The sequence below is a fragment of the Dromiciops gliroides genome, chromosome 2 (genome assembly GCF_019393635.1).
Source record: "Dromiciops gliroides isolate mDroGli1 chromosome 2, mDroGli1.pri, whole genome shotgun sequence".
Classification (NCBI taxonomy): domain Eukaryota; kingdom Metazoa; phylum Chordata; class Mammalia; order Microbiotheria; family Microbiotheriidae; genus Dromiciops; species Dromiciops gliroides.
This window is the reverse complement of record NC_057862.1, coordinates 163,544,789-163,558,304: the sequence shown is the minus strand read 5'-3', so window position 1 is coordinate 163,558,304 and position 13,516 is coordinate 163,544,789. Positions and strand designations below refer to the sequence as shown.

Below are 13,516 nucleotides of genomic sequence, written 5' to 3'. Positions count from 1 at the left end.
AGTAATTTAGCTTTAATGAGAAGTGAAAGAACTGCCTGGTGACCCAGTAAACTGCAAATTAAAATGCACAGCTAACATCCTGGACTAGCACACTTCCCCAGTATAGATAGATGAGAGGACTTTTTAGCTTCCACCACTCTGGACAGATTTCAAATCAAGCTTGCTTCTCACATTCTGGCTGAGTCAGCTACATCTCACATTGAACCCTCCATTGAATGTTGATCCTTTGAGGTTATTTCTAGAATTAAATAGCCCTGTCATAGAAATTACCCTGCCCCACTCACCCACCTTCACTGCAAAGCACGAACAAATACATTTGCCTCATGTGATTAATACAGCACCCAAATAAGTGGATAATAATACTAGCAAACATTTGTATAACAATGTAAGATTTGATCTTCAAAACAATTCTGTGAAATAGGTGCTATTATTATCCTTATTTTATATATAGATAAGAAAACTGAGGCTAAGAGAGATTGAGTAACTTATCCAGGATCATACCACTTGTAGGTGTTTGAGGTAGGATTTGAACTGAGGCCTTCCTGATTCAAAAGCCACCATATCATCCATAAGAGAGGTATTTCAGAAAAAAACTGTCCCCTAGATGGTATTGAATCTGAGGGAAATAGAGCACTGGATCAGAGATTAGCTCCAAAGAACCCAGGAAACAAATCTACAGAGACAATAAGAGTTGCTAAGAAGGTTGAATCCTTGAGTGAATGCTGGCATGTATGAGGATGGAGAGAGATGAGCCTTTACATTTTAAAGTTTTGGGTTCCTGGACCACTGATGCCCTTTAAAGTTTTAATTCTCTCTGCATTGCACAAAGACACATCTTTTTCATCTAACGTTCATTTTCCCAAACCAACCCTAGTTTAATTTTGCAAGTAGACTCTTAATTATTTGTTGAAATTTAATAACTCGGCTAATGAGTGAATTCCATCATCCCAGCATGGAGCTGTACTTTGGAAGAAGAAATTGTTCCTCAATTGTGAAAAAAAGATGGGCCTCATCACATTTATTTTCTGGATGTAGTTGGTTCATCCTGATGTTTCCCTACTCTCAGAAACTGACAGAATTTAAACAAAGATTCATCCACAAAGATAAACTTTTCTGAATTTTCCACTATAGACCAAATATGCAAAAGACCATCAGAAGGCAAAGAATGGTATAGAGCCAAAAACTAAAAGCAACAGTATTAAGAAACAGATGTACAGTCTGGATGTTACTCTACCACCCAAAGTGTAAAAGAAGCAAAGGAAGACCTCTGGGTCATTGGGTATACCATGGAATAATGGAAAGAGATCTGAACTGGGAGTCAGAAGACCTGAGTTCAAATCATCTCCACCCTTTATTAGCTAGAAGACTTTTAAGGAAAGAAAATAACTTTTCAGGTTTTTAATTATAATTTTAACATAAAATTTTTTAAATATCATTTAAATGTAAAATTATTAGATTGTACTAAGTGATATCTAAGCTCCCTCTTAGTTTTTCTATTCTGTGATTTATAGAAAAGTCAGGTGATATAATGGATAAAGAGCCAGGCCTGGAGTCAGGTAAACTCTCTTCCTGAGTTTAAATCCAGCTGCAAAAACTTATTATCTTCATGACCTTGAGCAAATCACTTAACCTTGTTTGCCTCAGTTTCCTCATCTACAAAATGAGCTGAAGAAGGAAATGGCAAACCACTCCAGTATCTTTGCCAAGAAAACCTCCAAATGGGGTCATGAAGAGTCAGACAAGACCGGAAAAAATTACTGAACAATAAAGACAATAGAACATGGCCAAGAATCTTGTAGGTTAGGGTGCAAACTGGTTATAATTGTCCCTGTTTGAGAGAATACCTACACCAATATGATTACTCAAATAGACCTGTGATCTCATTAACATCCCTCCATTAATGTAGATAACCCACCCATGATTTGCTATACCCTGCAACTTTTATCCATCTTCCCACAAATCCACAGCCAGGAATCTACCCAAAGTTCTGGAAACATTCCTATCTTAGTTTTCTCCTGATTTTAGAAGCACATCCATAAAGCAATTCAGCAGTTATTCTTTGCTCTCACCCTACATCCAGCCCATCTTCTTATTTTCAATTTCTTTGGTGATATATTTTAATCCAGTTATTCATAGTTCCTGATTTTAATGTAATATATTATTCAAGTCTTGTGAGTGATACTTAATTTTGTTGATTTTTTATTTTTTGAAAAACCTGGTATTCCATGACTTTGAGTCATGAAATTAAACTTGAAAAATATTTATATTAAATAGAAAAGATAGGCCTTCTTTTAAAGGAAAAGTTAAGTCATTAAAGGAAAGCTACAATTTTACACAGGAAATCCAGTTCACTCCCCTTTTCTATTTAATTCTGGGTTCAATCTGTTGTGTCTGTCTAAGTGCTAGATAGACACAGAGATAGACAGAAGTGATAGACAGATATATAAGAGACAGATGAACTCTATTAGTTGTCCACAAAATTGCATGTCTCAGCCTAGACAAAAGGCAATTTTCATTTACTTGGTTCTTCCTGTATGGATGTTTTATATGTATCTATGCTCATTTTAGTGGTTGTCAATCACATCCAGGAGGTTTTGCAGTGTTCCAGGAATTGATGTACCTAAAACATTGTCATTAGCAAGAGGAGAACCTGCAGGACCTTACCATCTGTAGGGAATCCCTCTTCAGCTTGGACTCTAAACTCAAACTCCTCCATGAGAGTGGCAGATATACTTGCTAAGCATATGCATCTCTGTTTTCTGCCTCACTTGATGTCAATGATCAAAGGATTAGCCCTTTATATATTTCAAGGAATCTTGAGTAATTTTGATGAATGCCTGGGAGATGCCCCATTGAAAAGGTTTTTAATGTGGTGTTTTGCTCTATCAAATCAATAATTTTTAATGATCAACAAATAATCACAATGGAACCTTGTATTCTCAACATATTTCAGTTTCAGGAGGTAAAGATATGTTCTGCTGTCAAATATTAGTTGCAAACAATTGTCTTCTCCCTACTAACACCCTTCTTGAAGATGTTCTCAATGTACATGTAGCAGTACCCTCTGATTTATTCTACCAGCTTGTATTCACACTAAAGAGGTGGGTTTCCAAAGATTTTTAAATTTGTAAATTTGTAATATTAGTTGCCATGAGCAAAGAATCTATCATCTGAATGGTCAAATTATATAAACAAACAGTTCTGCAAACAAGAATTTCAAACTTTTGACAAACACATCAAAGAATGTTCCAAATAGCTATTAATAAGCCAAATATGAATCAAAACAACCCTGAGGTTTTAATTCAATAGAGTAATAAATGTTGGCAGAGTTGTGGGAAAATATGCCCACTGATGTATTCTTGGTAGAGCTGTAGATCAGGATATCCACTTTAGAAAATAATTTGTAATTAGTCAAATAAAGGGATTAAAATGTCTGTGCTCTTTGACCTAGAGAGTTATTACATTTTTACCCCAAAGAAATAAATGATAAAAACCAGTGTATGTGTGTGTATGTATGAATGAAAATATTTATAGCAGCACTTTTTTGTGATAGTGAAGAATTAGAAAAAAATAGAAACCCACTAAGAGAATAGCTGAAGAAATTGTGGTACTTATGTCTAATGGAAAATTACTGTACTGCAAGAAATTATGATTGCAATGAGTACAAAGAAGCATAGAAAAGCCTACATGAACTGACACAGGGTTAAATTAGCAGAGTCAAATATGTGTATGTGTGTGTCTGTGTGTGTGTGTATACAAACAGTGACCAAAACAATATAAATGAGAACCACAAAAAAAATCAAGTCAATGTTGTGAAATTATATAGAATAAGCATGGCTTAAAAGAAGAGATATAAGAAGATATTCTCACCCCTTTGTAGAGGTGAGAGATCCGTAATTGTATACTGTACATATTTTCAGACTTTGTTGATAAATCAATCAGTTGTGCTGATTTTTTGCTCTTCTTTTTTGTCTTAAAAATATGATTTCTTAAATGGGATGGCTCTCTAGAAAGGAGGAAGGGAGGGATACTGGGGAAAATTATGGTGATATAAATAAAATACACCATAGAAGCTTATTTTTAAAAAGAATTTGTCATGAAGTGGCCAGAATACTGGTAAATAAGCCTTTCTGTATTTAGACTGGCTCTGAGAAAGCAGACCTGTATTCTTACCAAGACTGTTCTTGAAGCCTTTTTGACATGGTAACCATAACTTGTGCATGTTTGCCATTGTCTTTAAGAATGCAGCGTTACCACTCAAGTGGGTATAGTAATAATCCTTACCCTTTGGGGAAGTGGGAGGGTAGAAGGAAGGGAAGGCAGTGTAGTGAGACTCTAATGGGTTAACTTGGAATAGCAGTGAGACTGATAAACAGGCTCCTCTTCCTTGACGCAAAGGAGGCTCCTCTTCCCCTTTTTCCCATACATTCCTCTTCCTCTTATCTCTGGGTCCGGATTGTAACAAGCAGGTCACTCTGACTTCACATACGTGCATTTTTCTCTTGGATAAACCATTATAACAGTACATCCTGCTTTTGTACATTTTTGTGCTAATGTAAGATAAAGATAAACCACTGATGCATGAATTTCTTTGTTTAAGATGACTATATAAAGGAGAAAAAAACTTGCAATAAACGGCACTTGCTTCACATATGCTTGTGTCCATTTTCTCTGTTCCTTTCAGATTCATCGCCAATCGCGACAGGGCAGATTGGGGGAGGCACAGTCAGAAGCAAAACACTTTTGAGGAGGGAAAGGGTAAAAGAAGATAGAAATAGAGTAAATATCTTGGGGAATGAATAGGATGGAGGGAAACAGCAATAGTAACAAGAAAAAATTTGAAGCAGAGGCAAGAGCAATGTAAGATGGTGGTGGTGGTGGTGGTGGTGGTGATGGTGATAGTGGTGATGATGGTACTTACTTAGCTGGACTATTGTGAAGAAAATTCTTTGTCAGGTATAAGGTATTATATAAACTTTAGCTATTATTCTTGTTGTAATAACCTCATGGCTGTTTTGTAAGGAAATCTCCCTCTAAAGTACTATATAAATGTAGTTTACTATTAAAAAAAAGATGATCAGGATGCTATCAGAAAAACCTGGAAAGACTTACAGGAGCTGATACAAAACGAAATGTACTGTATACAAAATAACAGCAATATTGTAAGATGATCTGATGTGAATGACTTAGTTATTTTCAACAATGCAATAATCCAAGACAACTCTGAAGGACTTATGAAAAATGCAATTAATCTACAGAGAAAAAACTGATGGTATTTGAATAAGGATGGAAGTATATTTTGTTGTTAGTTCCTTTTCTAAAGTTTTTTGTCTATGTTTTGCACAACTGCACGTGTATAACTTATATTGAATTGCTTGAGTTCTTAAGAGGGGAATAGGGAGGAAGGAAGAGAATGTGGAACATAAAGTTTTTGCGTATCATCCTTGCGCAGGGGCCATGCTAATCTTCTCTGTATCGTTCCAATTTTAGTATATGTGCTGCCAAAGCGAGCACGGAACATAAAGTTTTAAAAAATCAATGTTACAATTTGTTTTTACATGTAAACTGGGGAAAAATTCTAAATGAATGAATGAACAAACAAATAAATAAATGGATAGATAGGTGAATGAATGAATGAATGAATGAATGAATGAATGAAAAGAATCCAGGGTTACGTCAGTGCCTTGATGAGTAGGATTTCATGAAGGAATGACATTACAATTCCATTTAAGTACATAGTGGGCCAAAAATCATGAAGTAGTTTCAATATTTAATAACTCCTTTATTTTTGTTTTTATTTTAAAATACCAAGAATCATATGCTGTATATAGAGAAAATATATAGGAAATAAAAATAATTTTCAAAAAGTTATTAAAACATCTGACCCCTTCATGACTTTTAGCCCACCCTGTATCTCACACACTATGTGGTAGAAACTTTGTCTCTATATATTTTGAATAAAAACCATGACCTCTTCAGTTAACAGTATTAGTCAACCAATAAACCAATCAATCAAGCATTTATCAAGCATATGCTATGTGTCAGATACTGTATTAGGTGCTAGGGATCCAAATTTAATGAATAAAATATAAGTAGAGAAAGAATCTCTACTTAAAAAGAACTTACATTATAATGGGGAAGACAAGAAATACATATGTAATTATAAACAGAATACTATAATGAGAACAAATGCAAGGTAGTTTTGGAGGGAGGGTTCCAAGAGTGGGGGAGTGGTGGAAGAAGATCAGGAAAAGCTTCACATATAAAGTGGCATTTTAGCTTCATATTGAAGGAAGAGAGGGATTCTATGACTCAGAGGTAAAGAAATTCAGTTCAGGCATGTGAGACAGCCACTGCAAAGGCATGCAGATGGTAGATGGGGAGCCTTGTGTGAGGAAGATAATCCAGTTTGGCTAGATGGCAGAGCGTGGGAGGAAAGAAAATATTCAATGGAAAGGTAGGTTGAGAATAGGCAGTAGAGGGCTTTAAAAAACTAAGTATTTAATCCTGGAAGCAACAGGAAGCCAATGCTTATTAAGAAGGGAAATTCCATGGTTGTATTTGCTTTTAAGGAAAATCACTGACAGCAATGTATAGGACAGCCAGGAATAGTGAGATATTTAGTTAGAAAGATCATCCAGGAGGCTGTGATGATAATATAGGCAAGAAGTGGTAAAGCCTGAAGTAAGATAGTAAATATGTTACTGACTAAATGTACTAAGATTTGTTTTCAGTTTGATGCATTTAAGTTTTTGTGGCAGTACATTATATTGGAAAGATTAAGAATAAAGATCTGGGTTCTTGCCTCTGTCAATTTCATTTTAGAACTTAAGCTGCCCATACAATACAAATTATTCTCAAAAATTGAGAGATCACCCTACCAAAATTTTTTTATGTGACACATATAGCTCTAATACCTAAATGAGAGAAGGATAAATAAGTAAATGTCTACATTTCAACCACTGATGCCAGAGAGGCCAAAGTTGATCAGTTCTATGAGGTTATTTCTTCTAGAAATAACACCAAAAAGAAATTTTTTAAAAGATGTAACATTCATCACAGGAGATTGGAATGCTAAAGTGGGAAGTCAAAAGATAACTGGAATAACAGGTAAGTTTGGTCTTGGAGGATAAAATGAAGAAGGGCAGAGACTAATAGAATTTTGTCAGGATAACTTCCTGGTCATAACAAACACTCTTTTCCAATAACCCAAAAGGAAATTCTACAGATGGACATCACCAGATGGCCAATATTGAAATCATATTGATTATATATTTTGCAGCCAAAGGTGGAGAAGCTCTGTGCCATCAGTTAAAATAATACCTGCAGCTGACTGTGGCTCAGATAATGAAATTCTTGTTGCAAAATTCAAATTGTAGATTGAAGAAAGTAGGGAGGAAAATCAGACTATATATGAATATGAAATGGAGGTGATGAATAGATTTAAGGAATTAGACCTTATTGTTAGCAATGCCTCCTAAGGCCCACTTGACTTCATTTTTTCAGGATGTATGGCTCTAGATCAAAGCTTCTTAAACTGTGGGTCACTATCTCATATGAGGTCAAGTAACTGTATTTGGGAGTCATGAAAAGTTTTGCAACAGGAAAAGTTATGTATACCTATTTAATTTACTTTATATACCTGGGATCACATAAAAATTTCTCAGGCCAAAAGGGGTTGCGAGTAGAAAAAGTTTAAGAATCCCTTCTCTAGATCAATAAGCACACCACTGTGGTTATCAATGATATTAAGATCTTCCTTGTATAGTTCTTCTGCATATTTTTGCCACTTCTCCTTAATTTCTTCTACTTCTGTTAAAATTCTACCATTTTTGTCCTTTATAACTTCTCATTTCTTCATGAAATACTCCTTTGATATCACTACTTTTCTTGAAGAGATCTCTTACCAGTTCCATTCTATTGTTTTCTTATATTTCTTTGTATTGCTCACTTAAAGTCTTTTTCTTTCCATGTTATTCTCTGGAATTCTACATTCAGTTGGGTATAATTTTCCCTCTCTCCCTTTTCTTTTCCTTTCTTTCTTTCCTCAGATAAAGTCTCATCAGATAGTCATTTGGCTTTCTTGCTGTTCTTTTTCTTTGGGATTTTGTTGTTGCTGTTGTTGTTACTACCTCCTGTATATTATTACAAACCTCTGTCCATAGTTCTTCGGGCACTTCACCAGATCTAATTCCATAAATACATTTATCACATCCACTTCATATTCATATTTAGGTTCTAACTATAATGTCTGATGGTTTCTTCCACCTTTGTCTACAAAGTATACATTACTCTGATTTTGATATCGAGCATCTGGTGATGTTCATGTGTAGAGTCACTTTGGGGTTTATTGAAAAAGAGTGTTTGCTATGATCAGCAAGTTATCTCGACAAAATTTTATTAGTCTTTACCCTCCTTTATTTTGTACCCCAAGGCCAAACTTAACGTATTACAATTATCTTTTGATTTTCCCAGAATAAATAAATGTCAAGTCTGTCTGGAAAGCATAGATATCATCTTGCTGACAAAGACGTGTATAGCCAAAGTTATTGTTTCTCCAGTAGCAATGTATGGCTGTGAGAGTTGAACTATGTGGAAAGCTGAATACCCCAGAATTGATGCTTTTGAATTGTGGTGCTAGAGAAGATCTTTGAGAATCCCTGGGACACCAAGGAGATCAAATCTGTGAATACTTAAAGAAATTATTTCAGACAATTTATTGGAAGGACAAATACTGAAACTAAAGCTAAAAAACACTGGCTACATAATGAGAAGACAGAACTCATTGAAAAAGACCCTGATTTGGGAAAAATTGAGAAACGGGATGGCAGAGGATGAGACAGTGTCATGGAGGCAATGAATATGAGCTTGGACAGATTTTAGGAGATAATTGAGATTAGAGGGGCTTGGAGTGCTATGATCCATGGGATCACAAAAAGTCTGACATGACTGAACAACAACAAGAACACAAAATAAGCAACCCAAAATCAAACATACTTTTATATTATAATAATAATTGAAAATAATAAAATACAAGAAGCAATAATAGAAAAAGAAATCACATTTCAGATAACTAAAAAAATTTAAAAAAAACTCTTGGGATCCATCTACCAAAGCACACAAGAGAGTTTTATAGATTCAACTACAAAGAGCTCCTTAAAAAATAAACAACTTGGGGCAGCTAGGTGGCGCAGTGGATAGAACACTGGCCCTGGAATCAGGAGGACCTGAGTTCAAATCTCAGACGCTTGACACTTACTAGCTGTGTGACCCTGGGCAAGTCACTTAACCCCAATTGCCACACCAAAAAAATTAAATTAAATTAAAATTAAAAAAAATAAAGAACTTAAATAATTGGAAGTATATTTGGTGCTCGTGGTTGGACTGTGTAAATTTAATTAAAAAGGCAATCTCACAAAAATTAAGTTACATTTTTAATACTATTCATATCAAATTACTGGGGTAGCTAGGTGGCATTGTAAATAAGAGTGTTGGGTCTGAAGTCAGAAAGACTCTTCTTCCTGAGTTAAAATCTGGTCTCAGACACTTACTAGCTGTTTGACCCTGGGTGAGTCACTTAACCCTGTTTGCCTCAGTTCCTCATCTGTAAAATGAACTGGAAAAGGAAAGAATAAATAACAACAGTATCTTTGCCAAGAAAACTCCAAATGGGACGACAAAAAGTTGGACATGGCTGAAATAGCTGAACAGCAACAGCAAAATCAAACTATTAAATGTATGCTATAGATATTGATAAAAAGTAAATAAATTAATAAAATAATAAAATTAATTTATAAAAACAAAAGATCTAAAAAGTCAAGGGAAATGATCAAAGGAAAAAAAGCTGAGACAAAGGGGGAATAGCACTTCCAGACCTCAAACTATATTATCATTAAAATTATCTGGCATTGTTTAAAAAAATAGGTAGATCAATGGAACAGAATAAACAAAGGAGAATCAGAAACAATAGAATGCAATAACCCAGTGTTTGATAAATAAGAAAACATAAAATAATTAGCAATGTCCCTATTTCAAACAAACTACTAGGAAAAATCAGATAGTAGTCTAATAGAAATTGGGCTTATGTTTGAAGGAAACCATTAATAAGATGAATGTGCCATACACACCAAAGTATTTATGGCAGTCTTTTTGTAATAATGAAAAGTTGGAAAAATATAGATGCCCATTGATTGGGAAATGACTAAAGAAATTTTGGTAGATGTGCTGTAAGAAATAATAAATGTGATGAATACAGATAGGCATGGAAAGATTTGCATAAACTGTGAACAGAGTGAAGCAAGCAGAGCTGGGAAAAAAACCCAAATACCCACAACAATAACAATGGAAATGGAAACAACAACCACACACACACACACACACACACACACAAATTAAAAGCATCAAGCAGGATTCAAATGAAGAAATGTAAGAAGAAAGCCCCAACCCACTCCTTCATGAGGTGGGAAGACCACAGGTCTTGCACACTGCACATTTTCAGACTTTTTCAATGTATTTATTAGATATTCTTATTTTTTCTTCTTTTTCTTTTATATTTTTGCCTTCAAAAATATGATTTGTTACATGGGATGGTTCTCTAGGAGGGTGAACATGATGGGGATGTTTACTGGGGGAAATTATTTTGATGTTTAAAAAAAGACGAACAAAATCTTATTTTAAAAACTTTTTTTAAAAGTTGCTTAATCTCCCTAGGTCTTATTTTTCTCATATGTCGAATGAAAGAATTGTTCTCCCTAATCTCTAAGTCCTTTCCAAAGCTAAAATTCTAGGATTCTGCCCATTCTGTCATGACTTTCATGAAGTATATATTTTTTAAAATAAATTTGCTATACTACCTTATATTTGATTTGTGGTTTTTTCCACTACCAGGAAACAAAATTTCTGATTGTAGATGTTTTCCGTTGTATCTGCCAGTATTTTAACAGGTTTCAAAGCAATCTGTTAAGTAGGGAAAACTTAGAAATGCTTTATGATGTTGAATAAATGTTATAGTTTACAATACTCTCTAGTTATACTAGAAGTATCATCTTGTTCACCTAAAAACCACAGAATGGAATAAGGAGCAACCCCTCACAGAAAGCATTAGAAGACTGAATTTTCTTTCTAATTCTTTTCTAAGGGGCCTAAATTCCATAAAGGTCATTTCAGAGGAGAATACCTGTAGAAGAGAAATAAAATTGTTTTAAAGAAATAAAGACCTCAGGGATGTCATGTTCTGATATATTTTCATAACTGAACTCTAAGGGCCTCTCTGAGCAATTTCATAAAATACTATGATAAAGATGGCATAAAAATATGAGGCAGGAAAATGAAATAAAAGTCTCTTAGGAAACTCATTTTTCCTTTAGGAAAAGTACTATTCTCCACACCATCTCTCCACTCATATTGTCTTCTACATAAGGATAATAACTAGCACTTGTATGGTGTATTAAGTATAACATCCCCATGATATAAGAAGCAGAAACAATATCATTCACATTTTACAGATGAAGAAACTAGGGCTCTGAGAGGTTAAGTGACTTGCCCATGGTCACATAATTAAGGTTTCAGGAAGAATTCCAATCCAACTCTCTTAATTCCAAGCCCTATCAGCCACTGAGGAAACTAGGCTGTACAATTAATTGGAGGTCTGGGCAGCCAGGTGGCACAGTGAATAGAGCACTTAGCTTGGAAACAGGGAGACTCATCTTAATGAGTTGGAATCTAGCCTCAGACACTTACTAGCTGTATAACCTGGGGCAAGTCCCTTAAGCCTGTTTGCCTCAGTTTCCTTAAGTATAAAATAAGCTGTAAAAGAATTGACAAATCACTCCAGTGTCTTTGCCAAGAAAACCCCAAATGGGATCACAAAGAATCAAACACAAATGAAAAATGACTGAACAATAACAACAAAAGTAATATAAGGAAGACAGTATGGCACAATGGAAAAAGCATTAGAGTTGGAGTCCAAGTATCTGAGTTTGAATCATGGCTCTGTTCACTGTGTCATCTATGGGACCTTAATGAATCACTTCATTGTCCTCACTTTCCTTATCTGAAAAATAAGAGTTCAACTAGACGAACTTTAGGGGGTCCTTCTCTGGCTCCTACTAACACAATATTTCTCCAAGATTGACCTATGCAATTTTCTAGGTAAGTTTATCACTGACATGAAGCCATCCTTGTCAATCAATTAACTAACATTCATTAAGTGCCTAATATGTGCTTGGGAAGTGAGGTAAGAACTAGACATACAAAGAAAAGCAAAAAATCAACAACAACAACAAAAACACAGTCCCTGGGGACTACAAATGCAATCCCTAAGGGAGACAACATACAAATAACTGTTTACAAATAGGATAAGTACAAGATAAATTGAGAGCAAGGAAGTCACTAGAATTAGGGAGGAATGGAAATGACCTTGCAGAAGGTAGGACTTTGGCTAAGTCTTTTGGAAAGCTCCAGCAGTCAGGAGGTAGATATGAGGAGTGGGAGTGATACAGGCAGCTTGTTGAGGACAGAAACTATATTTTTGCCTCTTATTATATCCCAAGCACTTAGAACAGTGCCCGGCACATAGAAGACACAATAAATGTTTATTGGTTGACTTGGAATTGCTTGGAATTGGGAGATAGCAAGCTTTCTATGTTGTTTTGTCAAGTTGAGGTTTTAATAATGTGAATATTGCTTTGTTTTCTAGTTGTGTGTTATGCTTCCCCATTTAAATTATCAACTTCTTAAGGGAAGAAACTTTACATTCTATCCTTTGTGCTTTCTGGATGGCCTGTTACTATTTAAGGAATGGTTGTTCAATGAAAGGTTTTTGAATAAAGCAGAATATGTATGGGCTCATAAAACAAGGTAGAAGAAATATTAGAGATTATATATCTGCTTGATCCTCCTCCTATAATAAATGAGAACATTATGGCCCAGAAAGATTAAGTGATTTGCCTGAGGCCACATAGTAAATTTCTAGCAAAGCTGGGACTAGAACCCTCAATCCAATGATTTTGTTTTTCTTCATTTAACTTAGGTTTAGGATAGATTCATGGATATGTGTTCATAAGAGAAAGGAGCTAATGATCCACAAGGGACAGTTAGTTGACACTATGGATAAAGTGCTAGGTCTGAAGTCAGAAAGATTCATCTTCCTGACTTCAAATCTGGTCTCTGACACTTACTAGCTGCTTGACCTCAGGCAAACCATTTAACCCTGTTTGCCTCAGTTTCGCAATTGCCTCAATGAGCTGGAGAAGAAATTGGGAAGCCATTCTAGTATCTTTGCCAAGAAAACCCCAAATGGGTTCATAAAGAATCAGACATGATTGAAAAAATGACTCAACGACCAAGAAAAAAAAAGAGTTGGAAAAGGAAATGACAAACCACTTATAACTTTGCCAAGAAATTATCAAATGGAGTCACAAAGAATCAGACACAACTGAAACAACAAATATTCTACAAAGCAAATTAATGGATAAAGAGTTAAATAAGTACAAACATAACTTCTCTGATTTTAATT

General features: G+C 35.0%; 1 non-coding gene across 1 annotated transcript; it reads right to left on the bottom strand.

The window, feature by feature from the left end:
• Positions 1-5,407: 5,407 nt before the first annotated feature.
• LOC122744826 lies at positions 5,408-5,514 on the bottom strand. The gene has a single exon (XR_006355168.1). It is a non-coding gene; the product is annotated as a U6 spliceosomal RNA (small nuclear RNA).
• Between the last annotated feature and the right edge of the window lie 8,002 nt (positions 5,515-13,516).